This window comes from Arvicola amphibius, chromosome 10 (assembly GCF_903992535.2).
Source record: "Arvicola amphibius chromosome 10, mArvAmp1.2, whole genome shotgun sequence".
Classification (NCBI taxonomy): domain Eukaryota; kingdom Metazoa; phylum Chordata; class Mammalia; order Rodentia; family Cricetidae; genus Arvicola; species Arvicola amphibius.
In genome coordinates, this window is record NC_052056.1 from 109,761,491 (window position 1) to 109,787,867 (window position 26,377).

General features: G+C 43.9%; 1 protein-coding gene across 7 annotated transcripts in view; it reads left to right on the forward strand.

Annotated features, from left to right (window-relative positions):
• Lnx2 (ligand of numb-protein X 2) overlaps nucleotides 1-26,377 on the forward strand; it is a 61,047-nt gene that overhangs the window by 2,892 nt on the left and 31,778 nt on the right. For 3 of the 7 annotated variants that reach the window (XM_038344756.1, XM_038344758.1, XM_038344755.1), the window contains exon 2: nucleotides 25,876-26,056. The exons of 3 other annotated variants lie outside the window; for them this stretch is intronic. The gene's annotated coding sequence lies outside the window, so the exon portion shown is untranslated. Of the gene's footprint in view, nucleotides 1-3,283; nucleotides 3,346-25,875; nucleotides 26,057-26,377 lie in introns of those variants that run through there. One more of the 7 variants, XM_038344760.1, reaches the window with a different exon arrangement.

Below are 26,377 nucleotides of genomic sequence, written 5' to 3' on the forward strand. Positions count from 1 at the left end.
TAGTTTAGGAGAAGGGGAGGTGGGCTTTATAGAGCAGTGATGGCGGAGGCGTTAACTTGGAGTGGCAGGGGTCTGAAGTGCATTTTGGAGCTGGGCATGGGGACACACATCCATATTCCAGAGACTCTGACTCAAAGAAATTTCCATGGGTTTGAGGCCAACCTATGGGTGCAAAGTGAAATCCTGCCTTTAAAAATTATAAAACCCCAGCACATGGAGGCAGGGGCAGACTGATCTCTGAGAGTTTAAGACCAGCCTGGTTTGCATATCAAGTTCCAGTCCAGCCAGAGCTACATAGCGAGACCCTGTCCTGCCACTCCTACCCTGCCAAACTAATTTTGGTCATCATCAAAAGAGAAATCCAAGTTCTCACAGCCTGTGGGCTCTGATTCCTTCTCTTTCTCTGCTTTCTGATCATCTCTCTCCCATTTTCCATCTGCCAACCCAAATCCTTCTTACTGTGCAGAACTGTGTAACATTTCACCCCTGCTTCCTGAGCTACATTTCCTTCCAGATCTGCCTTCCTATAGGCAAGAAAGGTGGAAGACGAGTCTGAGGTCTTATTGCATAGGCTCATGTAAAAGGTGGTGCTGGCTGAGAAAATTACACACACACACACATACACGCACCCTCACTAATACATACATTTGTGCGCATGTGCACACATACACACTCATGTACACATGCATGCATACACACACTCATGTACACGCTCACATGTGTGCACACACTCTGCCCACATGCTCGCACGTGTGCACATATACTTTCACTCATGCCCACATGCGCGCGCACACATCATGCACGCATGCGTGTACACACTGGATTGTAATTGTGGAGTTCTCCAGGTCTAAACTTGACTGTTAAGGGACCCAGAAGTTTCACAAAACAAATCTCCTTTATTTTCCTGTCAGGTTTCTTTTCCTTAGGAAGCAGAAACAGCAGGAATATCTGAGGTTGAGTAAACTTTTGGGTGCTTTGGTCCAAAAGATGAGAGCTGTGAGCTGAATGAGAAGTTATTCTTCTAGTACCCCACTTCATAGTGACTCCCCCAGCCCAGTTTGTGTGACTGGAAAAAGGCTAAGTATTGTAGTTCCTGTCTGTGAGAGTGTATGCGTTCTAGAGCAAAGGTCTCCTCTGTTTTGTTGGCTGTGATTTCCCCAGGTATGTAAGAAGAATTTCAATGTATGCGTACATGGGTGAAAGGTCCACCAGCCTCGGTCTGTCTTCCTCCCCGTCTGGTCAGAGGGAGAACAGAAGCGAAAGCGAGAGTGGATGCCGTCCTGAGCCAGCTGTGTCTGTGCGGGACACTGTAATTACTCACTTTCACGGTCCACTGCCGTGGCGCTGGGGTGTGGGGAGTTCCCCAGCAGTGGAGATGACCCGTGTGTCATAGTTCAGTCCTGACTGCGTGACACACAGGGTATATAACTCTGTCCATAGGTTACTGACCGAGGAGAGCTCCAGGGCAGAGCCTCTGACATCGTGCTGGGGTAGTTGGGGTGTAGACAGAAATGTGTCCAGAGAAGATAAAGTATTACATGCTTCTAGTCCCCCAGCCTGGGCACTTTAAAGGGTTACCTCAGCAGGCCATCGCCTTCAGAGGAGAAAATTTGTTCGTGGAAATTTTTTTTAGTGTTAATCTGGGTAGGAGAAGTGAGAAGTAGACACAAATGCTGCGTTCCAGGACAGCTAGAGCTAAATAGAGAGAGAATATCTGAGGAGGGATGGAGGGGGCATTCTTTTAAATAACAAGGTTCCCTAAAGTGGAGGTGGAAAGTTTATAATCGGATATCGAGGGCCGTAATCTTGGGTTTGCATTTCACAATAATAAAGATTTTGTGTTGGCTGTTAGTAAAACTGAGAAATATTCACACCCCCCCATCAGGATTTTGGATTTAATTTCAATTAAATTTAAATTTAATTCTTCATCAGAATCCTTATCAGTTAAATTATTGAAGTCACCATGGGACAAATCATGTGGACATGTCACTTAAGTCATCTTTAAGTGTTCTCAGCACTGCCATTTTTCCTCTGCATGATTTCAATATTTAAACTTCAGTTATTAATTTAATTCTGTCTGCCAGATCTCTAAGCTTATGCCATGTGGTTGGTGCTGAGCTGCAAAACAAAAAAATTCCTTTCTACCTTTGGAGCAATTAGAATCCTAGACCTTCAGTGGAGGAGAAGAAATCATTGAAAGCCGGGCAAAGAGATACCCTTGGCTTCTAGTTCCTTGGCCCTTCAGCTCCACTGTGGTTTAACAGTCATTTGGTACCTTGGTGTTTTCCCTGTTAGAAACTCATATCCCATTCAACCTGTGTCCCATTGTGTCCACAATCACCCACCTGTCCTTTCTCAGTCCTGCCCCGCAGCTCCCTCCCTCCTCAAAGAGACAGGTTGCCTGTCTGTCTGCTCCTCTCCCATCTGCCCCTCCCTGTGGCAGTCATATCTGCTAGGCTTGCTGTCTTCATGGTCTGATCCTTGGCCCGAGCTTAAGCATCTGGCACGGCTGTCACTGGCACCTTTGCCCCTCTCCAGCTTGTCTTCGGCCCTGCGCTGCCTATTCTCAGTTCTGGGAATTCTCTCAGCTGCCCTTGCCCCTCATTGCCCGTAGTTTGTTGCGTATCTGCAGAGTGTTCTGACATAGATCCGAGACAGAATCCATCAAAGAAGAGAGACATCATCACACAATTCCAAGCCAGGACGTGCTCTGAAGAAGTAGTGCAGGGTTGTGCTCTCAGAACTGGAGTAACTAGCCATATTTGGCCCTGGAGCTTTGAAACGTGGCTGCTCTGTGCTGAGAAATACAGTGGGGTAAAATCCAAACCCCATAAAAATCTCAATAATTACATCTTGGAATGGCAACATTTTGTATATACTGAATGAGATAAAATACTAAATGCCGTTGCCTGTTGTTTTTTTCAAAGTGTGGGTATTGGAGCTCTTGAGCTGACAAAATAGGCTCACGTACTTCTGGGGGACAGTGCTGTGTAAGGTGTTATCTTCTGGTGATGTGATTGAGGGACACTAGCCTTGTTTTCTGCAGAAGCCTTCCCTCTGTAAGTTTACTTGAAGGGATATGTGGATTGTTGGCCTTAGAAAGATAACTCTTCCTAGAGGAAGCAGTTGGAGGTGGGTGTCAGTCTGAGAGAAAAGGAACAGGAGTGGCAGGGGATGGGGCTAGGAAGGTGGGCGGGGCCTGCTCTTCTGTGCGTGGTTAGTGGTAGTGAGGGTTTTCTCTTTGTCACTCATGAATTAGTCCACCCTCTAACCCACTCCCTAGGTCTGCTGTACTCCGCAGCAAGCTGAGCGCTATTTGAGGTGGCCTGCTATGATCTCTCTCAGGTTTGTTTTTCCCCTTCCCAGCTTCCCTGCTGAAGTCTCAGGTCTGCTGAAGGCTGGCTCTGAGCTGGTCCTCAGTACCATCCTTTTAAATCTCTTTTGGGAGGGCTTCATGGTTTAATTCTGCTCATTTTCCTTGTTCCTTTTCCACACCAGTCTGTAAAAATGCTCTAAGACTGATCGTAAAGCAGTCAGCTCCACTGACCCCATGTCTCCCCATTACTGCTCCCAGTAGCACAAGTTCTTAAAGTCTTTTGTAAATTGAAGTTTGTATGGTGTCTCATGAAATGCATTAATTGCTATCACAAACTACTACAGAGATTTTACTTTTTTTGTTCTTTGTTATTTGAATAATTTAATTAATATTTGAATAACATAGTAATTTTAAGTGCTAAGTTGAAGAGGCAGAGGCAGGCAGATCTCTATGAGTTCAAGGCTAACCTGGTCTAACAGAGCAAGTTCCAGGACAGCCAGGGCTACACAAAAGAAACCCTGTCTCAAAAAACACACACAAAACAAACAAATCTTCAATGATTTACTGAAAGGAATGCTGGCAAAATTAGTGCAAATTTAGCAAAAACCTCCACATTGCTCCGTTTTTTCCCCCTAATCATTTGTAAGTATATTTATCGTGCTTAATGTATTAGGAACCAGATCTCTGAAAGTTTTTTGTTGTTGCTGGTAGAAACTATTTCCGTGTACAACTTTCCACCCCCTCTCCCAGCCCCTGGACACATTATTTACTTTCTGTTTCAATGCCTTTGACAACTTTAGGTATCTCATTTGGGAGATGGGGAATGTTTCCAAAGAGATTGTTTTGCCTAGCATGATGACCTCAGGGTTCATTTGTGTTATAGCATGTGACAGAATTTCCTCCCTTTTTTTAATGACAGAAAATCTTCCAATATAGAATATATGACATTTTGTTGAGCCATTTATGTGCATAGGAATTTGGGCTTCTTTCACCTCTTAGGTGTTTTGCATGACACTCCTATGAGCATAAATCACAAATATCATATACCCAGAAATGGCATTGATAGATGAAGTGTCAGTTCTATTTTTAATATTTTGAAGAACCTCCTATTTTCTACAGTAGTTGATGATAAGTATTAGATCCCCCATTGCTGGGTTCCTCTGCTGCCAATGCAATAAGTCAAATCAAACCTAATTAATAAATCCAGATTTAATAAACGGCATTGCAAAGCAGAGCCCCCCAGGTGGCTCCCAGGAAGGCAGGAGACAGAACACAGAGATCCCAAACAGTTGTGCCACTGTACATCCCACCAGTGCTGTAGATCCCATTCCTCTGCAGCCGCAGCAGCTGCATTTGCTGCTTTCTGTCTGTTGGTGATGGCCGTCTTAATGGGTGTAAGGTAGCAGCTTGCTGTCTTGATCTCATTTCCATGACAATAAGTGAGGTTGTACATCTTCCTACTTTTGGTGGCCTCATGTATATCACTGTAGAAAAGTGCTTCCTCGTTCTTTCCTCTTTTGAGTAATTGGAGCTCCTTACTCATTTTGGATATTATCCCCTTGCCAGGTCTGGTTTACAAATACTGTCACCCATTCCATAGATTGCCTTTTCACACTACTGGCTGTGTCCTTGGGGCTGCAGAAGATTTTAAGCTTGATGTTATTCCATTGGTCAATCTTTAGTTGTACTTTTGAGGTCATGTATGTGTATATTTATATAGGTGAGGTCACATTTTTCATGAAGCTTTTACCCTGTGTTTTTCTTCTGAGAGTTGTATAGGATCAGGTCGTTACACTGAAGTCTTTAATGGATTTGGAGTCAATTTTTGTATATGATGTAAGATTAAGGTCTAAACTATTTTACCCATGTCTCTTAGACCTTGGCCCTAGAAATAACGGAAGTTCTAAAATACATAGAATAGCTTTAACTTGGAATGGGGGTGGTTGATGGCAGGGACTGGGCTAGGACATAGCTCCAAAACCACACATCACAGTATACCATTATTATAAATTTCTCTGTCCTCTTTTTTTTTTATATGGGAACAAATGTCTAGGTTTAACTGAAACTAAAACAAAATTAGTGAGGACCAGCTAGTTATGGGGGAGTCAGTGCTATGTCCTGTATCCCTGTTGCTGGGCATTTAATGTCTTTGGTAGCATTTACATTTCTGAGCACTGTTTAGTTGATTTCAAATTATCCTGAGCAGGTCTCATATGAAGTATGTATTGACTCCATTCATTTCTCTAATTTTAGACTTGGTACTTTCATTATAGATGGGATCTTTAATATACTTAGACTGATTTCAGATTTTATTAAAAATGGGTACAATGTTTTTTTCTGAATCATTGCTTAGTCTTTTTCCAGGTATCGTATCATGTTTGAATGACTTTGTATCTTTGAGGAAATATAATAGCATGAAAGACCTTCCAAGGTTTATTTTGCAAACATAATTTTTTTTTTTAAATGGTAGGTGCCTTAGTTACTTGACTGTTGCCATAAGGTCTGCTGACAGAAGCAGCGGCATGAGAGCAGCAGCAAATGTCTTTTGGCCCATAATCCTAGGGTGTGGGTGTCTTCCGTCATGGCAGCAGGAGCGTGAGGTGGTGGTTCTGTTGCCTCCATAGTCAGGAGGCAGATTGAGCTGAATGCTCATGCTCAGCCCCTTTCTCTTTCTGTTGTTCAGTTTAGGCCCACACTGCAGTGCTCCTGTTCGTAGGGTGTGTCTTCTCATCTCCACGCACCTAGTTTAGAGATGCCTCCCAGACGTGTTTAGAGAAAAAGCCTAGACTAGACATGGTGGTTTGACTGAGCCTAGAGGCTCGTATGTTCAAATGCTTGGTCCCTAGTTGGTGGAATTGTTTGGGGCAGATTGGGAGGAGTTTGCCTTGATGGAGAAGGTGTGGCCTTGTTGGTGGAGATGTAGCCTTGATAGAGTAGGTAAGGCTTTCTCTCTCTCTCAGTTCAAAAGTCTACAACAGGCCCAGTAGTCGTTCAGTCTGCCTGTCTGTGTGTCTCTGCAACTTTTGAATCAGATGTGAGCTCTCAGCTGCTACTCTGGCGCCATGTCTGATGCTTTGTTTCCTGCTGTAATGATAATGGACTAACCCTCTGAAATGGTAAGCAAACTCCCAATTAAATGCTTTCTTTTATAAGTTCCTTAGTCATGATGTCTCCTCACAGCAATAGAAAAGCAAGACAGCAGATAACCCCTCATCTGTGCTTATGCTGGAAGCTCATTTCCTAGCTTGTTCTAGACCTGTCATGTTGATAGTATCAGCACCACAGTACGGAGACTATAGAAAAGATTTATTTTTATTTTTTTAACTATGAATATACGTTGGAGAATACATAAGGATGGTGTTGTGTGTCATTCAAAGGTTTGTGAGTTGAGAGCTTGATACCTAATTAGGTGGTACTTAGAGGTGGTGAAGCTTTTAGGAGATGGGGCCTAGTGGGTGCTCACGAGGTCAATTGGAGACAAAGGGATTGCTGTAAGTTGCGCCTCTCTCTCTCTCTCTCTCTCTCTCTATATATATATATATATATATATATATATATATACCTATCTCTCTCTCTCTCTCTCTCTCTCTCTCTGTGTGTGTGTGTGTGTGTACATGTACATGTATACACATTCATGAGTACTTATGTGTTTGGGAACCCACACATGAAGGCTAGAGGACAACCTCGACTCTCATTCTCAAGAATACCATCAACCTCTGAGTCAAGGTATTTCATTACCTTGTGGGGCTCACTAGGTCAGACTAGCTGACCAGCTAGCCCCAGGAATCCTCCTGTCTCAGTTTCCAAAGTGCTGGGATTACTAGTGCATGCCATCATACCCAGCATTATTTTGTAGGTTCTGGGGATCAAGCTCAGGTCCTTGGCAAGGCATACACTTTATAGACTGAGCTGTCTCCTCAGCTTTGGAGTGGGTTTTCTACGACATCACATTGTCATAAAAACTCGAGCCTGGTCCTTGAGCAGCATTTCTGCCTTCTTGTGAGCTGGTCTTGCCCTCTTTCAGTTGTTCCTGCCATTTTTTTTTTTTTTTTGAGATCCTCATTAGAGTCATGACCTTGACTTTCCAGAACTAACTGTGACTCTGAAATAGGCAAACCTCTTTTATTCATTTTTTTAAAGGTAGCCTACTTCAAGCATTTTGTTATCGCTATAAAAGGGATGATAAATACAGATGGTCAAGTCAGAGCACTCTGTTTTTAAATGTGTGAGTGTGTGATGCACGTGGAAGTTACAGGACAACCTGTAGGAGTTGAGTTACTCCCCCTCTGACTTGTGGGTTCTAGAGATTGAGCTCAGGAGAAAAATTTGTTGAGAATTTCATTAGATAAACCCTTCTGTCCTCATGACTCCTCCTGAAGCCCCTTCCCTACATCTCCTTCTCAAATTCATGTCCTTTTCTATCATGATGATGACGACCACAGTGGTGTAACCTCTGTGAGTCCAGTCAGTGTTGCCCACAGGCACCCGTGTACAAGGTTGACCCCTGAAGTCTGCACAGCCTACCAAGGGGCTCATCTCTTTAGAAAACTGCCTTTCCCTCCCCCAGCAGCTGTGACTGCCTGAAGCTGTTCCCGTTGGGGTGAGGCCTTTGCGACTCCTTTCCTCACCCACACTGCAAGCTGACTGGTGAGATCTGTGCAGGTCTTGAGCAGGTAGCCGTGGCTGTTGAGAGAGTTCATGGGTGCAGCATCCTCATCATGTCCAGAAGACATTCACCGTAGCCCTCCTGGTTCTCTGGTTCCTAGACGCTTCCTGCCCCTCTTCCGCCATGTTCCCTGAGCCTTGGATGTACGAGTTGTGTCACATATGTCCCATTATGGATGAGCACTCCACAGCCACCTAGTCTCTGCGTTTTGACCAGTTGTAGTTCTTTGTGGTAACCTCCATTTGCAGCAAAAAGATGTCTCTTTGTTGAGGGGCGGGAGCTGCACAATCAAGAAAACCCTTCAGTTCCAAAACCAGAGGACTCCTAAACATTACGGCCAACTGTCTAGTGATGTTTATAGGTTAACTGCTCCTGTTATCGAATATGTGCCTGTGATCGAGTTCCTCGGTATGACTTTAGCTTCCAAATTTGACAGCATGCTTCAAGTTGCTTTTTTGTGGTTTGATCCTGAGTGAAACTTGTGCAGGAGGAAGCAAAACAGACCATTGGGTAGTTCAGTCCTTACTTGGGATGTAGCACAATGACCCTAAATGCAGATAGCCTTGCGGGGCTGAGATAAAGGTTAGGAACTGTGAGTAAAGAGCAATCTTATGTGGAAATCAATTTCATGATTATGCAAGTCCTAAGGCAGCTACTTATCTGATTATATTTTCCCTGCTACTATAATGGCATTTTCCCCATTCTGTTACTGGATATTTATTGAATATGTAGTATGTTCCAGTCTGTGGTGAGAATGTGGCAGAGTGAATCAAGGGTCCCTTTATATAATTTACACACTGGGGGTGAGGTGGGGGCAGCCGTGTGCTGTTTATTAGACACATAAACAGATAATTGCATTTATGGAGGGCTAATGATAAATGTCACATGGATAAAAAGGTGGTGTGTTAGATCTGGGCCATCTGTTCCTAGTGGCTGGAGTCTATAGTGCTCTCCCCATTTCCTGCTGATTGTCTTTTTCACCAGGGAACCTTGTAATCAGTTCTGCCACAGAGAGTAGTGTGTGGAAGCCAACATAGGGCCTTGTGCATCCTAGGCAAGTGCTCTACCACTGAGCCAACCCAGCCCTGGCCATATCCTCTTCCCCTTGCACACCCTCTCCTAGAGGTTTTTCCCCACACAAGAGCAAAAGTAGGAAGACAGGAAAAGAAGCCAGGCATTTGGGGAAGTCGGTCTTGAAGAATTTAGCTTTCTCATGGGGGTGGGAGTTTGTGTTGTCAGCATCTCAGCTGTATTTATCTTCTTCTCTTATGAATGAAGAAAAACAAAACCCCGCCAGTTATTAGGGGAACAAGGAAGCCATGTTGTCAGTCCTTGAATTTGCAGTTTGTTTTGAAGTTTCTCGCTGTTTACAGCTCATCTCTGTCGCTGCATTGGAAACTGCAGACTGTCTCAAAATTGGTGTGTAAAACTTTTGTGCTCTGCTGTCTTTGGGAAGGAGGAATTAGAGTGTGGTCCATGACTCATCCATGACTGACGTCCTGGTGCAGTTTTAGAAACAAAGGAGGTGACAGTAGATTTCCCCAAGCAACAGGGGCAGAAGTAAATACAAGAAAAAGATGACTTTGTACCCATGCTGGTGGTTAGAGCTGTGCACTGAATGAGTCTTAGAAACACGTTGGTTCTAGATGCCTCCATCATTCTGAATAGACCCAGTAAAAATTTTTCTCCTATAAAAAGGTTCGTATTAGCAGCGAGCTGGCCGTATTTCTCCCAGTTTTGCGTATGAAGTGAAATAACTTGGCCAGTGAATGTAACACTTGCAACTTAGTTTTCTGTATTCATTGTTAAGCCAAAGGGCTGAATCACTGATAAAGTAACCTGGGCTGGGGCTCTCCACATTATCAGCATTCTGGGAAACTCTCTTTTTCTTTTCTTTTGATATGGACCTGTCTGTCTGGTTTGTCTTTAATTTTAACCATGTATGTAAGGGCCAAGTTCAGCCGGTTTACATTTTATTTCTTTTTGTGCACACTCCTTTGCCCCTGGGCAGTATATTACATGAGAAGCTGATGTGCACAAACAGGTATTTAAGAGTTCATTCTCCCTTCTGGGCCCCAGCCACTTACTTCCCACAGGTGACCACTGTTAGGGGGTCCAGCAGGCTTGTTTGGTGTATGATATCTTGTGTGTACATCTCTATATGTGTAAATGTTTTAAGATGTATTATCTCATACCTCAATTTAAATTAGCTCAACATTTTTTAAAAATTACGTGTCCTTTTGAAATTTCACTTGGAAACCTTTTAGATTCTTGATCACAACTAAATTACATAGCTTTTTTAAAAAAAAAAACAGCGTTTATCTCTTTATAGCATGCAGGTGTTACCATGTAGAGATTTTCTTTGTCGGATACAGACAAGGATGACTGTTTGAACTTTTTTGGGTGTGTGGGGGGACTAGTACTGAGAATTAAACCCAGCGATCTTGGGCACCCTAGGCACTACAGTGCTATGTCCACAGCTCTTTTTTGATATTTTGAGGCAAGGTCTTGCCATATATTACACATACTGCCTTGACTCGGTGTAGCTCAAGCTAGCCTCACACTTGGGATCCATCTGCCTTAGCTTCCCAGGTGCTGGGACTATAGGTGCATACCACTGCACAGAGATGCTTCCTTCTTTTTAAAGGAAATGCTGAAGGCAAAGGCCATTGCACACACCTGCTGTGGTCAGATGATCACCAAAGCTAAGGCCAGCCTGAACTGTGTAGTGAGACTCTCTCAGAAAAGGCTAAGGAACACTGAACACAATACATAAAAATTGATTTTAATTATCTGTATGATAACTCAGAAGAAAATAGAGCATTCATGGGAGAAAATGCCAGATTATTAGAGAATATTATAGTACAAATTGTGCCTACCTAAAGATTTGCTTGTTTGGTACTGTTACACAGCACAATGTGTTATACAGCGCTCACTGAGCTTGCACAGCGTACCTCTTCAGCATGCATGCTGTCATGGACACTCAGAATGTCTTTTGGTTGTAACATTGTCGACTGCAACCATTTTGTAACTAATAGAAGGTAGTCTTTCTGCCAAATTCAATCAGAATATGTAGATCTGGAGGGGGTAAATTATTTTCAGATATGTACAAGTCTCACTGTAGAAGGTTTGGGTATTTTCAGTGTTCTATAGACATATCTATAGATGGAGATATCTGATTGCTGGTATTAATCATATTAGTAATTACCATTTCCATGATTTCTCTAAAATTGCTGTTAGTCAGCTAGAAGCTCTGCATTTTGCCAGCTAGCTGTCAAAGGCATCCTGGGAGGTCAGTACTCCGCGCCAGAGGACTGGGGTTGAAACAGCTGGGGAGACAGCCTGTAGTTTGCACAAGGTAAAGGGGCTGCCTGTGTTTAGAAACCAGAGCTGCTTTCCACGAGCTGCCTTCCTCTGCACTGTACTGGTTATGTGAGAAGTGAAGGTTTTTGTAGACTCATAACTCTGTCTTCCTCCTTGCTGGAAAGGACATTGCTAGCTAGTGAAAAGGACCCTACCGTTTGTATTCTTTAACTCAGAACAAGATGATTTCCCAGAAGAAACTCAACTAAACTGAACTAAAAGTTGTTTAGTTCAGATCCATCAGCCTGACTGGATATGATGGCACATCCTGTAGCCCCAGCGTTGGAGAGATGGAGGCAGGAGGGTCAGGAGTTCAAGGCCAGTCTTTAAGACTTTAAGGTCAACCAGGGCTACTTGAGACCTTACCTCAATTTTTTTTTCACCCTGAGACAGGGTTTTTCTTTGTAGCAGCCCTGGCTGTCCTGGAACTCACTCTGTAAATCAGGTTGGCCTTGAACTCAAATATGCCTGCCTCTGCCCCTTGAGTGCTGGGATCAAAGGCATGTGCCACCACTGCCCAGCTAACTTTTCTTCTCTTTCTCTCCCTCTCCCTCTTCCTCCTCCTCTCTTCTTTCTTTCCTCCTTCCCTCCCTTGATTTGCTTTATTTTTCTAGGTAGGTGTTCTCAGTGTAGGCCAGGCTGACCTCCATCTCAGAGATCTGCCTGGGATCTCTAGGATTAAAGATGTTTGTATGTCCCACCACCTGGCTCAAATGTCTGGGAATTTGCTTTGTAGACCAGGTTGGTCTGGAACTCAGAGATCTGCCTGCCTCTCCCTCCATAGCGCTGAGATGAAAGGCATGCGCCACCACTGCCCAGCTTCCCAAACAATATTTTTAAAAAGAGAGGGAGGAAAAAGTGAAAAGTTTTATGAAAATGGCAAGTGAATGTGAGTTCTCTCTTGTCTCCTGTTACCTTCTTTATGTTCTATGTTAGCTCATTGCCTAATTTTGAAATGGTGCTTGGGAGGGTGAATGGGGAAGGAGAGCAGTTGTTTCTTTGTGTCTGAGGCTGTCGGCAATAGCTGTTTTCAGTTCATCGAGCCTGGCTTGCAACACTTTGATGAGATGTGTACCTGCGTAGTACTGTGTTTTATGTGGAATTTTCAGAAAAGACTCCCTCACCAATCCAGTAGAAAATGACAGCATAGTAACAAGCAACAGGCCCACCAGCATCTTAGCCGAGAGGTTCTCTTGAGGCCTGTCCTCCCTTCTCCTTCCCTCTCTCCCTTCCTCCCTCCCTCTCTCCCTCCCATCCCAGTTAGTTTGTGGAGCAGTAAAAATTTTTTTCTCTCTCTCTTTTTCTTTCTTCATGAAGTAATCCAACAATAAAACATTGGGCAACGGATCTTCATAGGTGATTTTTCAAAAGAAACTAGGGAGGCTTGTGTTGCAGATGCAGTATAGACAGGCAGTGGAGAGGAAGAACCTGTCTGCTCACACTGTGTTCTTGTTCCCATTCTTAGTTCTTAAACAGTCTTTCTGTGTTCAGTGACATTATATGACTGAGATTTGTGTGCTTTTTATGGTGTGAAACTCCCACTAAGCCTGTGCCTGTCCACTTCCCTGGTGTGTCCCGCTTCCCAGAAGCTACCTAAGCTTGTGCTCTGGAGCTTTCTGCATAGCCTTTGGCTGTGGCATGTGGGCCAAACTGTTGCCCAGCTGTTAGGCAGAAAAAGAGAGACCCCACATGAGGAAACAGTTGGTCTTGCTGATCGTATAGTGTATAGGATTGGCCTGTGTGCTCTTAAACTAAGAAGCATTTGCACCAGGCAGCAAGATGTGTTGGAAGTAGCTCAGAAAATAGGTGGTAATTGTGTCTGAGGTTTTGTTTGTTTGTTTTTAGAAAAAAAAATTTCAGAAAACGTGGAAAAGACAAATTGGCTATTTGCAAAGTGGTATACTAATAAAATGTTTGTGTTAAAGTTGGGTTTCTGCTTTCAAATGGAGGGAGTACAGTAAGTGCAATAGTTTTCTTTTTTAACTGAATTAAACTTTATTGTTCTATGGTATAATGCCGTTAGGCTAGTCAGCAGTCATGTCTTAAAACTGTGCATTCAATCATTGGCGTTTGTGTAGAAGAAAAGCTAAATCTTTCTATTGAGGGGCGAGCTGCCCCTTGGCATGTAGTATTGGTAGCTGTGTGAAAAGAGAGGTCCAGGTTTGAGTAACCTGCTGTTGCCACTATTTCTTTGTTATCGGGCAGATGGCACTTTATTAATTTGGACAGTCACCCACTGGGTTCAGTAATGACACTGGTTATGTAAGGCCCTATTGAGCATGGTCATAATGTGTTCCGCAGTGATTCTCTCTTAGTTTTAGGACACTCTGCTGCTTTGTTCAGAATATGTGGTTGTTCCAAAGTGCTTTTTAATTTTCAGGTTGACATCAGGTGTTGTTAGCCTCATTTTCCTAGAACTTGATTAAAATTATTAGCCTCAATTCTAAGAGAGTTGTGTTGAAGAAAGTGTCAGTTCTTTCAGTGTAGAAAAAAGAGATTCACAGTGTCCTGCTCACCGTCCAGCTCTCAGTTCATGTCACAGGTCTAAGTTATGGACGAAGCAAGCCAAAAATTGTTGGTGGTTTAAGTAGTAGAGAGAGAAATAAGATATTCTAATGTCAGTTCCCGAGTAACCATGATAATATTCGGCAACATAACTTTTTAATGAGGTACCTACTGGAAGTATAGTCTCAGTCACATGACTTAAAAATTATTAAATTATTAAGGTTGGGGGAGGAGGGAAAATTGTGGTTGATCTGTAAAATGAATAAAAAAAAGAATTGAAAAAAAGTTATAGCATAGCTGGAGCGATGCCTCCATGGTTAAAAGCACTGGCTATTCTTCCAGAGGACCTAGGTTTGTTTCCCAGCACCCGCTTGGCAGCTCACAGCCCTCTGTCACTCCAATTGCAGGGAATCTGATGCCCTCTTCAGGCCTCTGCAGTCAGGCAACAGCACTCACCAGGTGGAGAGACACACATGCAGGCAAACAACCATATACATAAAATAATGAGCACAATGTTTAAAGGTTTTAAAGAATTTTTTTAAGTTATAACATAATTTCTCTTTTTGCTTTATATCTTATATAATTTATGCTTATGTCATATGGTCTTAACAAACATTCAACTCAAAAATAATCAAAATATCTATTGCCCACCTGTGATACAGTGGCTAACCTTTAAAAGACTGACGACAGCAAATATTGGCCTAGAATATGAAGCAACCAAAGCTTAGTCCTTCTTGGAAATACAAAAACATTACAAAGACTCTGAAGACAGGTCTTGCTATTGCTTAGGAAACTAAGTGTATCTCCTGTGACTCCACCCTTCCACTTTTGAGTACTCACCCAAGGGAAGGAAAATATAGGTTCATGGAAGCTCTTGTTCATAATCACCAAAAATAGAAACAGTCCAGTTGTGTATCTGTAGGGAGCATATTGTCATGGGGCACTCCTGAGCAGCTAGAGGGAAGACATACTGATGTATGTCAGAAATAGCAGATCTTACACATTTGCTGTGCGGGGAATTGCTGGGCTGCTACAGGAAAGCCCAGTGTGGTCCAGTAGAGTGTGCCCGGTGTTTCGAGTGATGCTTGGGAATGAGAAGAGACTGAAGTAGAACCTCCAGCCCCAGTCCTTGATTTCCATCTTTGTAGTCTGTCCTTTGCTATTTGTGCTCCTGGGAAGGTCGTCATGGTGCCCTGCTTTGGAAGTAGCCTGCATCTGGCCCCTTAAAGCTTCTCGTGTTCCTGGCTGCAGAGGTTGCTTTAAGTTGTCTCCATGACCCGAGTAGAGTCAGGAAGCTATGATTCTGAGGTGTTGACAACATCACGGAAGCTGAGCAAGGGCTGTGGCTCTGCATTCCCGAAGCTACCAGAGCAGCAGCCACTCTCCGCTCACTGCACGCACCCAACTCAGAGGAAGCAGAGTTGCCCGAATCAGCCAAGCCTGTCTTATGTCGAGTTTTACTCTGGTCTTCTGGCATATGAGACTGAACGAGAGCCCTGGACACACCTCATCACCAGGCAGCCTGGCATCTCTTCGTGGCAGTGCTCAAGGCTTCCTGTTGCTTACCAGTTCTACAGTGTACATCTGTTTCTGTGCACACGTGTTTCACTTGTCCTAAGTGGTTAATCTGGTGGTCAGTTTTGAGTTTATTAAAAGAAGGGACTTCTCTCTCCTGTGCACGGTGTCTTCCCCTCTGTGTGTTCTGTCCAGGACAGTAGCAGAGCCATAGAGGATTATCCGTGTTTGGACTGTAGCTAGTCCAAGTTGGAATGTGACATAAGCACAGAAATAAGCAGTGTGGTGCTAGAGCGGTGGCTCAGCACTGTAGAGCGTGTGTTGCTCTTGCAGAGGACTAGGTTCAATTCCGAGCACCCATATGGTGGCTCACAACCATCCATAACCCCAGTGTCAGGGTATCCAACAGGCACTCACATGGTGCCCATACATGCAGGCAGCCAAAACATTGATACACATTAGATAAATCTGTAAAAATTTAAATAAACATTGAATTCCAGAATCCTAGCATGAAGTGAATATTAATCCAGTTCAGTATTCTTTTTACATGTTGATTACATGGTAACTGATACTTTCGATTTTACTGGATTAAAGCATTGTTACATATTGTAATGGATACCATCTGCTTCTTCTTAACGTGGCTACTGAAAAGTTTAAATTGTATGTGCCTTACGTTGTCTTCCTGTTGTGTCACTGACGAATTAAAGTCTCAGTACCAGACTAGTCTGTGCGAGGGCAGGGACTATTTGTTTAGCCAGAGTAACCCTATCTCTAAGCTCGGTGCTTGGCCTGCAGCATATAATCAACAAATATTTGTCGAATGAGCTGTGACTGCTCTGGCGCTTGATTTCCGTCCCTGCCACGTACCGTGCTAGTTAACTGATAGGATAAAACGAGATAAGGTGGTTTTAAGAACACATTCCATGTTATGTTTTCTTCATCCCGAAGTTTCCATGGAAACAGTAACCAAAAGATTGCCAGGATTTCTGTAGTAGTCTTCAGATTGTATTTTCTCCTATTGTTAACCAAAGCATGAAAGCTTAAATATTTGGAGAGATGTTTCTTGAGTTTGAAGTCCAAAGTCTAAAATTTTAATTTGAACAAAAAAGCTATTAAATACTCAGTTTCCCTCTATATTTGTGAAATTCTATTAAAATAATTTTTGTTCTAATTTTTATCAGTTTATGTTAATTATACATGATAATTGGTTTTGTTGTGATGTTTTCATGAGTGTATTTATTAATATATTTTGGTTCCCTTCATGGCCTTCCCCTGTCCCCCTCCCACCCACACTGGTTCTCCTCCCTTCTCTGTGTATTTGCTGACTTCTGCTCATTTGGTGACCAGTGCGCTCAGGAAGATGGCTTACATAAGCTCAGGTTTACTTAAGGGAGCATGAGCACCCCACTGCCATCCGATGTCCTCCGTCAACCATTAACTGCCTGTAGGTCCTGGAGGAGGAGGGTAGGGACTGGGAACCACCCTGCCCTCTGTCATGGAGTATCGAGGGAGCCAACTGTGTAGGCTTGGACAGGTAATCACAACTGCTGTGAGTTCCAGAGGACAGCACTCGCAACGTGCCTGAAGATGGTGTTCCACATCTCTCACCCTCCCTCAGGCTCTTCCTGCTGTCTGCAGAGTCCCCTGAGCCATGGAAGGTGGGGATGTCCTGTTAAGACCCGAGCTGTCTCTATTGCCTGGATTCTCTTGGATCTGCTCTCTGGCTCTGGAGTAACAACTGCCGGCTGTGTAAAAGGCTTCTCTGACCCACACTGCAACCAGCGCTGATCAGGTTGATTCCAGGCACTCGGCTCTGTGGTGGATGGTCTCAGTCATTCCCAGTCTCTCAGCCCTGCTGCAGCCCAGTTCTGAGGCTTCAGATAGAAGGCATTTAAGAGAGGAACCATTTGGCTTATGATTTCAGAGGCTTCAGTCTTCATAGTCAGGGGGGCACAGCCGTTCAGATCACGGTGGTCTCAGAGTGTGGCTGAGGCTGTTGACGTCACAGTTGACCGGGAGGCAGAGCACCCACAAAGTAGCTGGCTGGAAAAGTAAAGGACTGCCAAAGACACACGCCAGCTGCTTCTAAAAGATGCCTTTATGGCTTCCATTTTTCCTCTCTTCACTCTTTCCTAATGAATGCTTAATACATCCACACTGCCACTTGATTTTCATGTAGTTGAGACACAATTGAACGTTTGTTAGAAACAGAAATTCAGATTGCACTGAGTGTGCTGGGAGAGGTCGAGGTAGCGAGGACCATTTCTGTGTATAACCTGGAGCCACTAACAGAAGACCAGATGAGACTCCAGATGTTGAGTGGTTAAAGCTAGGTGGCCAAGATGGTGGTTTTGTTCTAAATGAGAAAGCACAGCAGTCTCTTTTGATTGATGTCTGTGTGTGTAAAGCGTAGGAAGAAATCTTAAGCCTGGTTAAAACCTTTCCTTGCAGACCCTTTTGTATATGGAGGTTGCGTTCCAATCCTTATAGAAATCGTGTACCTTGAAACAATACAAGTGAATGCTTTTAAGATGATTTTGGAGAGACTGGCCTAATTTCAAAATTTGAGCTGTCACTAAGTTTTTCAGTTTTATTCACATTTATTTTGCTATCTGAATGTAGAAATGGCTATTTGAATTTTATGATTATAAAATAAATGTCAGTTTCCGGACATTTGAGCTGGAGCTAGCTCAGCGGCTAAGAGCACTATCTCCTCTTGTAGAGAACCTGATTTAATTCTCAGCACCTGCATGGTGGCTTGTAACCATCTGAAATTCCAGTCTGTGATGTTTTCTTCTGGTCTTCATGGGCGCAGGCATGTACATTGTACACAGAGATGCATGCAGGCAAAACATACACATTTTAAAAGTGCATTATTTAAAATAAGTAATGTTATTTATTTGTTTGTTTGTTTGTTTGTTTATTGAGACAGGGTTTTTCTTTGTGACTGCCCTGGTTGTTCTGGAACTCGCTCTGTAGGCCAGGCTGACCTGTCTCTGCCTCTAGAGTGCTGGGTTTAAAGGTGTGCGCCACCACCACCTGGCTTAGTAATGTGTCAGTCACAGCAAAAATCAAAACCTAGAATGACAAAACTGTGGGGAACGCCTGCGGAACTGAGAGATGAGGCCTTTCTAGCGTGTGGCCTTTGTGTAAATAGGAGTGTGCGGTTTCTTCCGAAAACCCGTTTCCCAGATGCTGACTATAGGAGAGAAATAATTTCACTGTGGACCTGCCATCCATTTATTTATGTAAAATACATACTTATATGTCTATACGCAGGGGTGTGTGTGTGTGTAAAACATATCATGTGCAACCTCTGTTGTTTGTATAATGTGCGCGTGTGAGTGTGTCTGTGCGCACACATTTATGTGTAATCTCTGAAAGTAGACTCCCTGATCTGAGTCCCATTTTCATGGTTACGGCTTTGGGATCTTAGAAAACTACTTACTGCTTTTTACAGTTTCTTCATCTGAACAATAAGGGAGAAGGCCACAGTGATCCCAGCTTGAGTTGTCACGAAGGTTGAATCAGTAACCTTGTCTGTCTCACCAGGCCTGTCACACAGGTGTTAGTCCCCAACTCTGCTCCTTTGAGAGCTTCCCCGGGTGGGTGGGGCTCATCCGGTGTCACACCTGCAGAGGAGGGTGCTGCCTTTCCCCTGGTCAGCTCCTTCCGGTATCACACCTCTCATTGCACTTCTGCCTCAGGACGGTAAGGCAGGGGTCACTACAGTGCATCTCCACAGGTCCGCATCCTCGGCTTTCCAGGGGCTGCCCCACAGCTACTGTGGTGAGCGAAGCTAGTGACTGCTGTGTCTCAGGGAGGCCCAGTGACTCTGAAGCTATTGGCAGAGTCACAGTTTTATAACTTGGTTTTCTCATTTTCCTTTGTTCCCGTCAGTCTCTTGAGGACATACAGGTTCTCTTATGCTGGTTGCCTCCCTTTGCGTGCTGATTCTCTTGGTTGGAAAACCGTCTCTTTGTCATATACCATGAAACAGGAATTAGAAAGGCCTCAAGGTGACCTTGAAGGGATTGACAACGTTGGCTTTTACTTTTAACAGATCAGTCTACGTTGAGAATAAAATGAAGGGTAAAGGTAGAAGCAGTAAGAAGCTTCCTGAAGTATTCCAAGCATGAGACGAGGTAGACTGAGCCATAGTGGACAGAGCTGAAACAATGAGAAATAACTTGATTTCAAATCTCTTTTGAAGGCAAATTCAGCATGATTTGCTGCTGCTGCTGATCGTTGCCAATGGCAGGAGAAAGGTTAAGGGTGACTCCAAGATTTTTGGCCTACACAGCTGGGAAGGTAGAAATTGAGACACAGACAGAAGTTTGATAGAGCATATTTAAGGGGAAGCTCGGGTTTAGATGCAGGAATCGAAGTTCCCATACAACCTCTGGGAGACACTGGCTAGACAGTTAAGTCTACAGGTCCAGTTCGGAGGAGAGCCAACGGAGAATGACTGGAATCTAGGAGGGGGCTGCCCCAGCTGCATGGGTGATCATTAGTCTAGAAAAGTTCCTGAAAGGAGAGAATGTGAGTTGTGGTCCAGTGTCCCGTGTTGGAATTTCCCAGTTAGAAGGCCTTGGAGGGGAAGAGGAAGCCAGGGAAGAGCAGCCACTGTGGCCGAGAGGAATTAGGAGAGATCAGACACAGGCGCTTCTTGTGGGAGGACATAATCAGTTGTGTCAAATCTTGCAGACAAGGCCAGTTAAATAAGATTAGGACTGAGAATTAAGCAATGGATTTAGCAACATGGAATTCACTGACCTTGACACAGAGTTTTAATGGTGTGGTGAAAGCCACAGCTCCTGGAGTCAGTTCAAGAGACTCAGTAGAGAGGGACTAGGGCAGAGAGCAGTCTTTGAGAGACTGCATGTGTGGGAAGAAATGAGACTATAAGACATGACGGCCTCTAGCCCACCACAGCAAACCATACTTCTCCCCCCAAAATAAAGCTTTGTTACTTACATCTCTGTATATCCTTAGGGGCCTCCTAGCACCCTTGTCTCCTATCCCATCTCCCTGGCTAGCTGTCATTTATCTCAGCTTTCTTCAGCTTCTTTTTTCTGGTCATCTAAAGAAAGTTCATGTATTAACAACTTCAAAAATGAAAGTGTTCTTCCTCAGGGTTACCCTTCTGCCACCTTGATTTCACCCCAAATATTTCTGGAATGTTAGACCTGCATGTAAGAGTCTCCAAAAGGTTCCCTACAAGCCACCACATGACTTTGGTCATGAATGTCATAACGTGAACAGAAGATGAATTCCCCAACCCCCGTCCCCCCCCACTTCTCTCCTCAATTCTGCTGACTTTATTAGACCCCCACTATTTTGGTTCTTGAGTTACTTACTGGGTTTTTTTTTTTTTTTTTTGAATGCTGTCCAATTACTTTCTGTGGATAAACTAAAAACAAAACATGCAAAAACCTCAAATAACCAGGCTAAAGTAAACAGGGTTAACATCACACAAACTACCCTCTAGATTAGTGGTTCTCAAACTGTGGGTTGTGACCCTTTTGAGACGTGGGACAACCTTTGCACAGGGGTCACATGTCAGATATCCTCCATGTCAGATATTTACTGATTCATAACAGTAGCAAAATTACAGACTGAGGTGATGAAGTAGCAAGGAAAACAGTTTTATGGCTGGGGGTCAGCTCCGCATGAGGAAGTGTAGTAAAGGTTGCAGTGTTAGGAAGGTTGAGAACATTGCTCTGGAGAATAATACAATTCTCATTCCTGTGAGGCATGTGTTCTTTTCCAAAATGTTTCAATCCTGGTTGCTTTTATGTTGATGTTTGTATTTTTCTGGGTCTAGAGAGATGGCTTAAGAGCACTGACTACCCTTGCAGAGGACCCAGGTTCAACATGACAGCTCCCTAGTTTGTAACTCCAGTTCCAGGGAATCCAGTACCCTCTTCTGCCCTCACCAATACACGCAGTGCACAGACATATGTGCAGGTAAAACACCCATACACATTCATAAGTGGCAGATCCCATGAAACTATCTGGCAGCTTGTTTTGATTTGTTCATTGTTTTACAGTTCAAAACTCTCTGCCTTTCTAGGATTCTGTTTTCCTTGCTTCTGTGTGTTCTGGAATGCTTTACTTTGCAGCTAGAGATGCAGTTCAATGGGAAGATCATGTGTGCCTGAGGCCCTGGCTCTATCTATATCCAGCACTGAAAAAAAATGGCAAAACGTATATTTTATTTATCTCCACCCAAATGTAAACATCACAACGTCTGGAGTGTTTTGGTTTTTTAAATGTTTGTCAGTACTGGACCAGAAGCCCCCAGAGAGTCTGGGTTGGTTTGGTGGGGGAGGGGCTTTTGAGGCAGGTCTTGCTTTCCAGCTTAAACTAGCCTTGAACTTAGTCCTTCCCGAGCCTTCCAGTGCTGGCACTGCTGGTGTCCACCACCACCACAGACTAGGGCGTCTTCGTAAATCCTGAGTGAGTGGGAGGAGGGCAGGGAGGGAGGGCGGAAAGCAGGAGCGACAGACAAATATTTTGCTTTTGAATATATTTTGGTTGTGAAAAGTTACCTAGAACTGTCAGAAAAGTAAATTGGTGTAGTCATTTGTGAAATAATAGCATAAAACCAAGAGTTTTGATTGGGTTCTGAAAATTGAGAAATTAATATAATTACGGATGCAGACAGCCTCTTTGTATTTCTGGCCTGACAGCAAAATGTTGCATTTCCCATCAATACACATTAGTCACGTGTGTTTTGAAAGGATGATGTACCTGTGGTGTGTCTGCATGGATGCTGAACTGTGGCATGGTGAGGATTTTCTGCCCCAGCACTAGAGCTGCCACTCCCACTGCTCACTCTTCTCATCCGCAGGCCCTCTGGTGGCATATGCGAATTATTCAGAGTAAATGCTAGGCTTTGGGTCCCTGGCCTGAGCTGTTTACTGTGAGTAATCACAGTGATGCCTTTGATATCTGGCCCAAAGCCAGTTTGGTCTAATAATTTCCATCTACATTAAGCTATACCTGGAAAAACTGAATAGTGTAGGTCTGTTCTTTTAATTATCAGTGCCTTTGATTCGCCTGGAAAACTGTGTCATTTCAGTTTAGATCTTGCCCATAGTTAGGGTAATGAAGTCTTAATGTGACTTTAATTATTACTGACATTGCCACCATGAGCCCATCTTGATGGGTTTAGTTCCACCTCATGTGTTTCCTTGTGTGGTTCTGATTGCAGAGAAGCACCTTCCTGCTGATTCCTTTGTGTGTGTTGGGGCAAGTTTGTTCCCCTGTAGCTCTGGTACTTTCTGTGGAAAATGTGAGGTTGTCTGGTAAATTCTGCCATGGAAACCCATCTGTTTATTCTGTTACAGTCAATCATCACTTGTGTTGAGATTGTGTTTTGAGACCGATGCAGCTGCATATTCTACAGAGCACCTTAACTGGAAGCAGGAGAGAAAATTATTTGTTTCATTTATTCTTATTCTTATTAATTACTATTACTGGTTATTTTCAAGACAGGGTCTCACTATGTATGTAGTTTTGGCTGGAAATCATTATGTAGACCAGATAAGCCTTGAACTCTTGGAGATCCACCTGTTCCACCTCCCAAGTGCAGGTATTAAAGGTGTGCACGACTACACCCGGCTGAGAAAATTCTCTTTGTTTACAGGTTGTAGTCTCTCACTGCTGTGAAAGTAATACTATACCCCCACCATTCCTTTAGTATGCGGCTCTTTCCTGGGAAGATAGGGATTTTCAGGTCAGATGTTTAGTGACAATAGAGCAAGCACAAGAAAGAAACAAAAGCCCTATACAGACTGGACTTAGAGTGGGTCTGTGGTGAGTACAACAGTGGCAGCAGTAAAGACAACTGTGCTCCTCTGGGGCCAGAATGAAAGGAATGCGTGCGGGCAGCACGTTTCTAGCGTCATTCGGATTTGTGAGTGACAGTCCTCTAGATAGATCAGTGGCTCCTATACAGGTAAAGGCGGGAAGGAGCTGGGGAGGCCCAGGTGAGCCTCCTGGTCACCAGTCTAGTGGGGCAGCACATCTGCCTAGCACTCCATCATCCTCTCCCTTCAGGAACTTGGAGTCAACTTCATCTTAAGATACTTAGTGACAGTGAGAAGTTACTCGCTGTTCTGGTAGGATGCTATCTCTGCTTCCCAGGGAGAGGCCGAGGTTTGCAGGTATTGTAGTGGCATCAGTGGCTGGTGAGTGACAGGGCTGGATTCTGAACTAGGACTCAAACTCAATCAGTGCTTTGTTGATGACCTTTCTTGCCTTAGGTAATTTTGACCCAAAATTATAGAAGGTAGAAATTAAGAAAAGCTTTGAAAGAAATTTATCGGTCCCTTGAGGATAATTTTAAAAGGATTTCTTCTAGGAATAAAACATTTGAAAGCTTTCATCTGTTAAAAGAAAATAGGCAACCATTTGATTAAAATCTGAGCCCTTGCCTTTGAGTGTATTTGAAGCAACATTTAAATACCTGTGTATCACCTCGGCTGATAATAGTAATGGAACCAAGGTACCAGATGCCATAGCTCCCTCTCCCATCCCCACTGTTTGTCTGTGTGTGGTGCTGGTAAGGCTGTGGCATTCCCCGAGACGTTAGGAATGCCACTATTCAGCAGGCTGACAAGGCGTGCCCTGGGAAGGAGCCATGCGCTGTAGGCTGTTCTGCAATGGAGTTCTTTCCACAGAGATCTTTTTTTGCGTTTTAAAGATAAGATCTAATATGTAGAAGACTGGCTTCAAACTCGATATATAACTGAGTTTGAACTTCGGCTCCAAGTAAATCTTTTTTAAAAAGATACACAAATGAAGCTGGAGAGATAGTTCAGTGGTTAAGAGCACTTGGTACTTTTGCAGAGGACCCAGACAGATCCGCTTCCCAGCACCCACGAGGTGATTAAGAGCCATCTGTAACTCCAGTTCAAAGGGAGCCAAAGCCCTCTCCTGGCCTCACACATGTTGCATACATAAAAAAATGACACGCAGACAAAAACCTGAGACACACAAAATAATAAATACAATCCTTTAAAAATAGATAAAATGATAGGAGTTTCCAGATTAAATTGCTATGGAATGGGCTGGTAAGATGGCTCAGTAGCTCTTGAGTGCAAAACCCAGATCCAAAGGTGGAAGGAAAGACAGATTCTCAAAGTTCCTCTGGCCTCCATATATTCCTTGTGACCCAAGTGCATCTGCGTGCACACACACACACACACACACACACACATCATGGTGATAAGTAAAATAAAAACAGTTTAAATTGCTGTGGAGTGTGTCTGTGAGTATGATCACTAACTGGGCACAGCTGATGTTTAAAGACAGGAAGCCAGCGCTCAAGGGTACCAGCACTCTAGGGTACCACACAGTGGACACTTGATGAACATAATGAATGAAAGAACATGCTATGCACTGGCCTGGCGACCCAGCTGGCCTAGAGCTGGCTTCCATTTCAGCGTGTCTAGCACCTTTGTTTAGCTTAACTAACTTTGTAGATTAGTAAATAGGGATACATCTAATGGCAAGCAGCAACTTAAGAATAGGTCTAAATGATTTTTCAGATACTTGCTGAAAGGGGACAGGAGATGAGTTTTGTGTCCATGAGAAAACTGTAAATGTGGGCTTGTCGGAACTCACTGTTGATGGCTTCCTAGTCCTAGTCCTGTGTGTTAGGATAAAGGTTGATTAAAAGTAGAAGCTATCTGAAGCTCCCATATAACGTGCTAAGTATTTTTATGTAGCCAGTGATCCAAAGGCTTCTTCAGGTAGAAAGAGGCCCTGGTGTTCCAGGAAGGCCTCCTCCATCAGCGCGTTGAGTTCACTGTTACCATGCAAATGCCTGTGGCAGTTGCTCCATTCTATTGACACAATTTCAAAGTTAGACTTCTGTCCGAGTGTCACTCTGGGTAAAGGGGTGGGAGTTCCGTGACAGAGGGCACCACTAGACCCTACCTTGTAAAGGCCCTGCATCTTCCTCTAGCGCCACGCTGAGGCCCACTACATGGGCCTTTCGGGGACATTTTAAGATCTGACCTATAGCAGGCAGGGCTTATCCCAACAGCTGCTCTTTTCAGTTTTCATTCTTGTGAAAGAAGAGCCGCGGTATCCGCACCCATCATCCACCCTCCCGTTCCCAGGCAAGGTCGAACCCCTTTCCTAACACCTTGCCTACTTCTTCCAAGTGTCCAGCATGTGTGATCTCATAACGGGCTGGAAACCGGAGAAACAGAAACAGAGGCGAGGCTCCCAGAACTGCAGAAATGCAAGGTTGCAAAGGAAGTGGAACCCAGAGAGGGGAGTGTGTTGGTCAGCAAGGCTGGCAGGCAGGGCCAGCTAAGTAAGCCCTTCCACATCAAACACAGAGCAGGATTTGGAGTTTGCCCTGCTGGGTTTCAGTCCTGCTTTGTTCCAATATTTCCTTACCATGTTTCCATTCCTCCCTTTTGGAATGTGTATTCTTCACTATTGTATGTTGAATGAAAGTATGTAATTTGCTTTTTTAATTTTATAGGGGATTGCAGTTAAGAGAGATCGCCTTGAACCTCAGAAGAGACTTTGAACTTTGGAATTTTAAACTGAAAGATTATGAGGATTTTTGGAGTTGGATTAAGTGCATTTTTGCATTATGATATGGCTGCAAGCCTATGGGGGCCAGAGAGGAGAATTTAATGGTTTGAATGAGACTGGCCCAGGTAGGCTCATACATTTGAATGCTTGCTTCCCAGTTTGTAGAACTGTCTTGATAAGGATTAGGAAATGGCTTGTTAGAGGAAGCATGTAACTGGGGGTAGGCTTTGAGGTTTCAAAAGCCTGTCCTAGTCCCAGTTAATTTCCCCCCCCTCTCTCTCTCGCTCTCTCTCGCTCTCTCTCGCTCTCTCGCTCTCTCGCTCTCTCTCTCCCCCTCCTAATTGTTGATAAGAATGTAAACTCTAAGCTACTGCTCCAGCACCATGCCTGCCAGTCAGCAGTTGTGCTCCTTGTCATAATAATCATGGACTCACCCTCTCAACTGT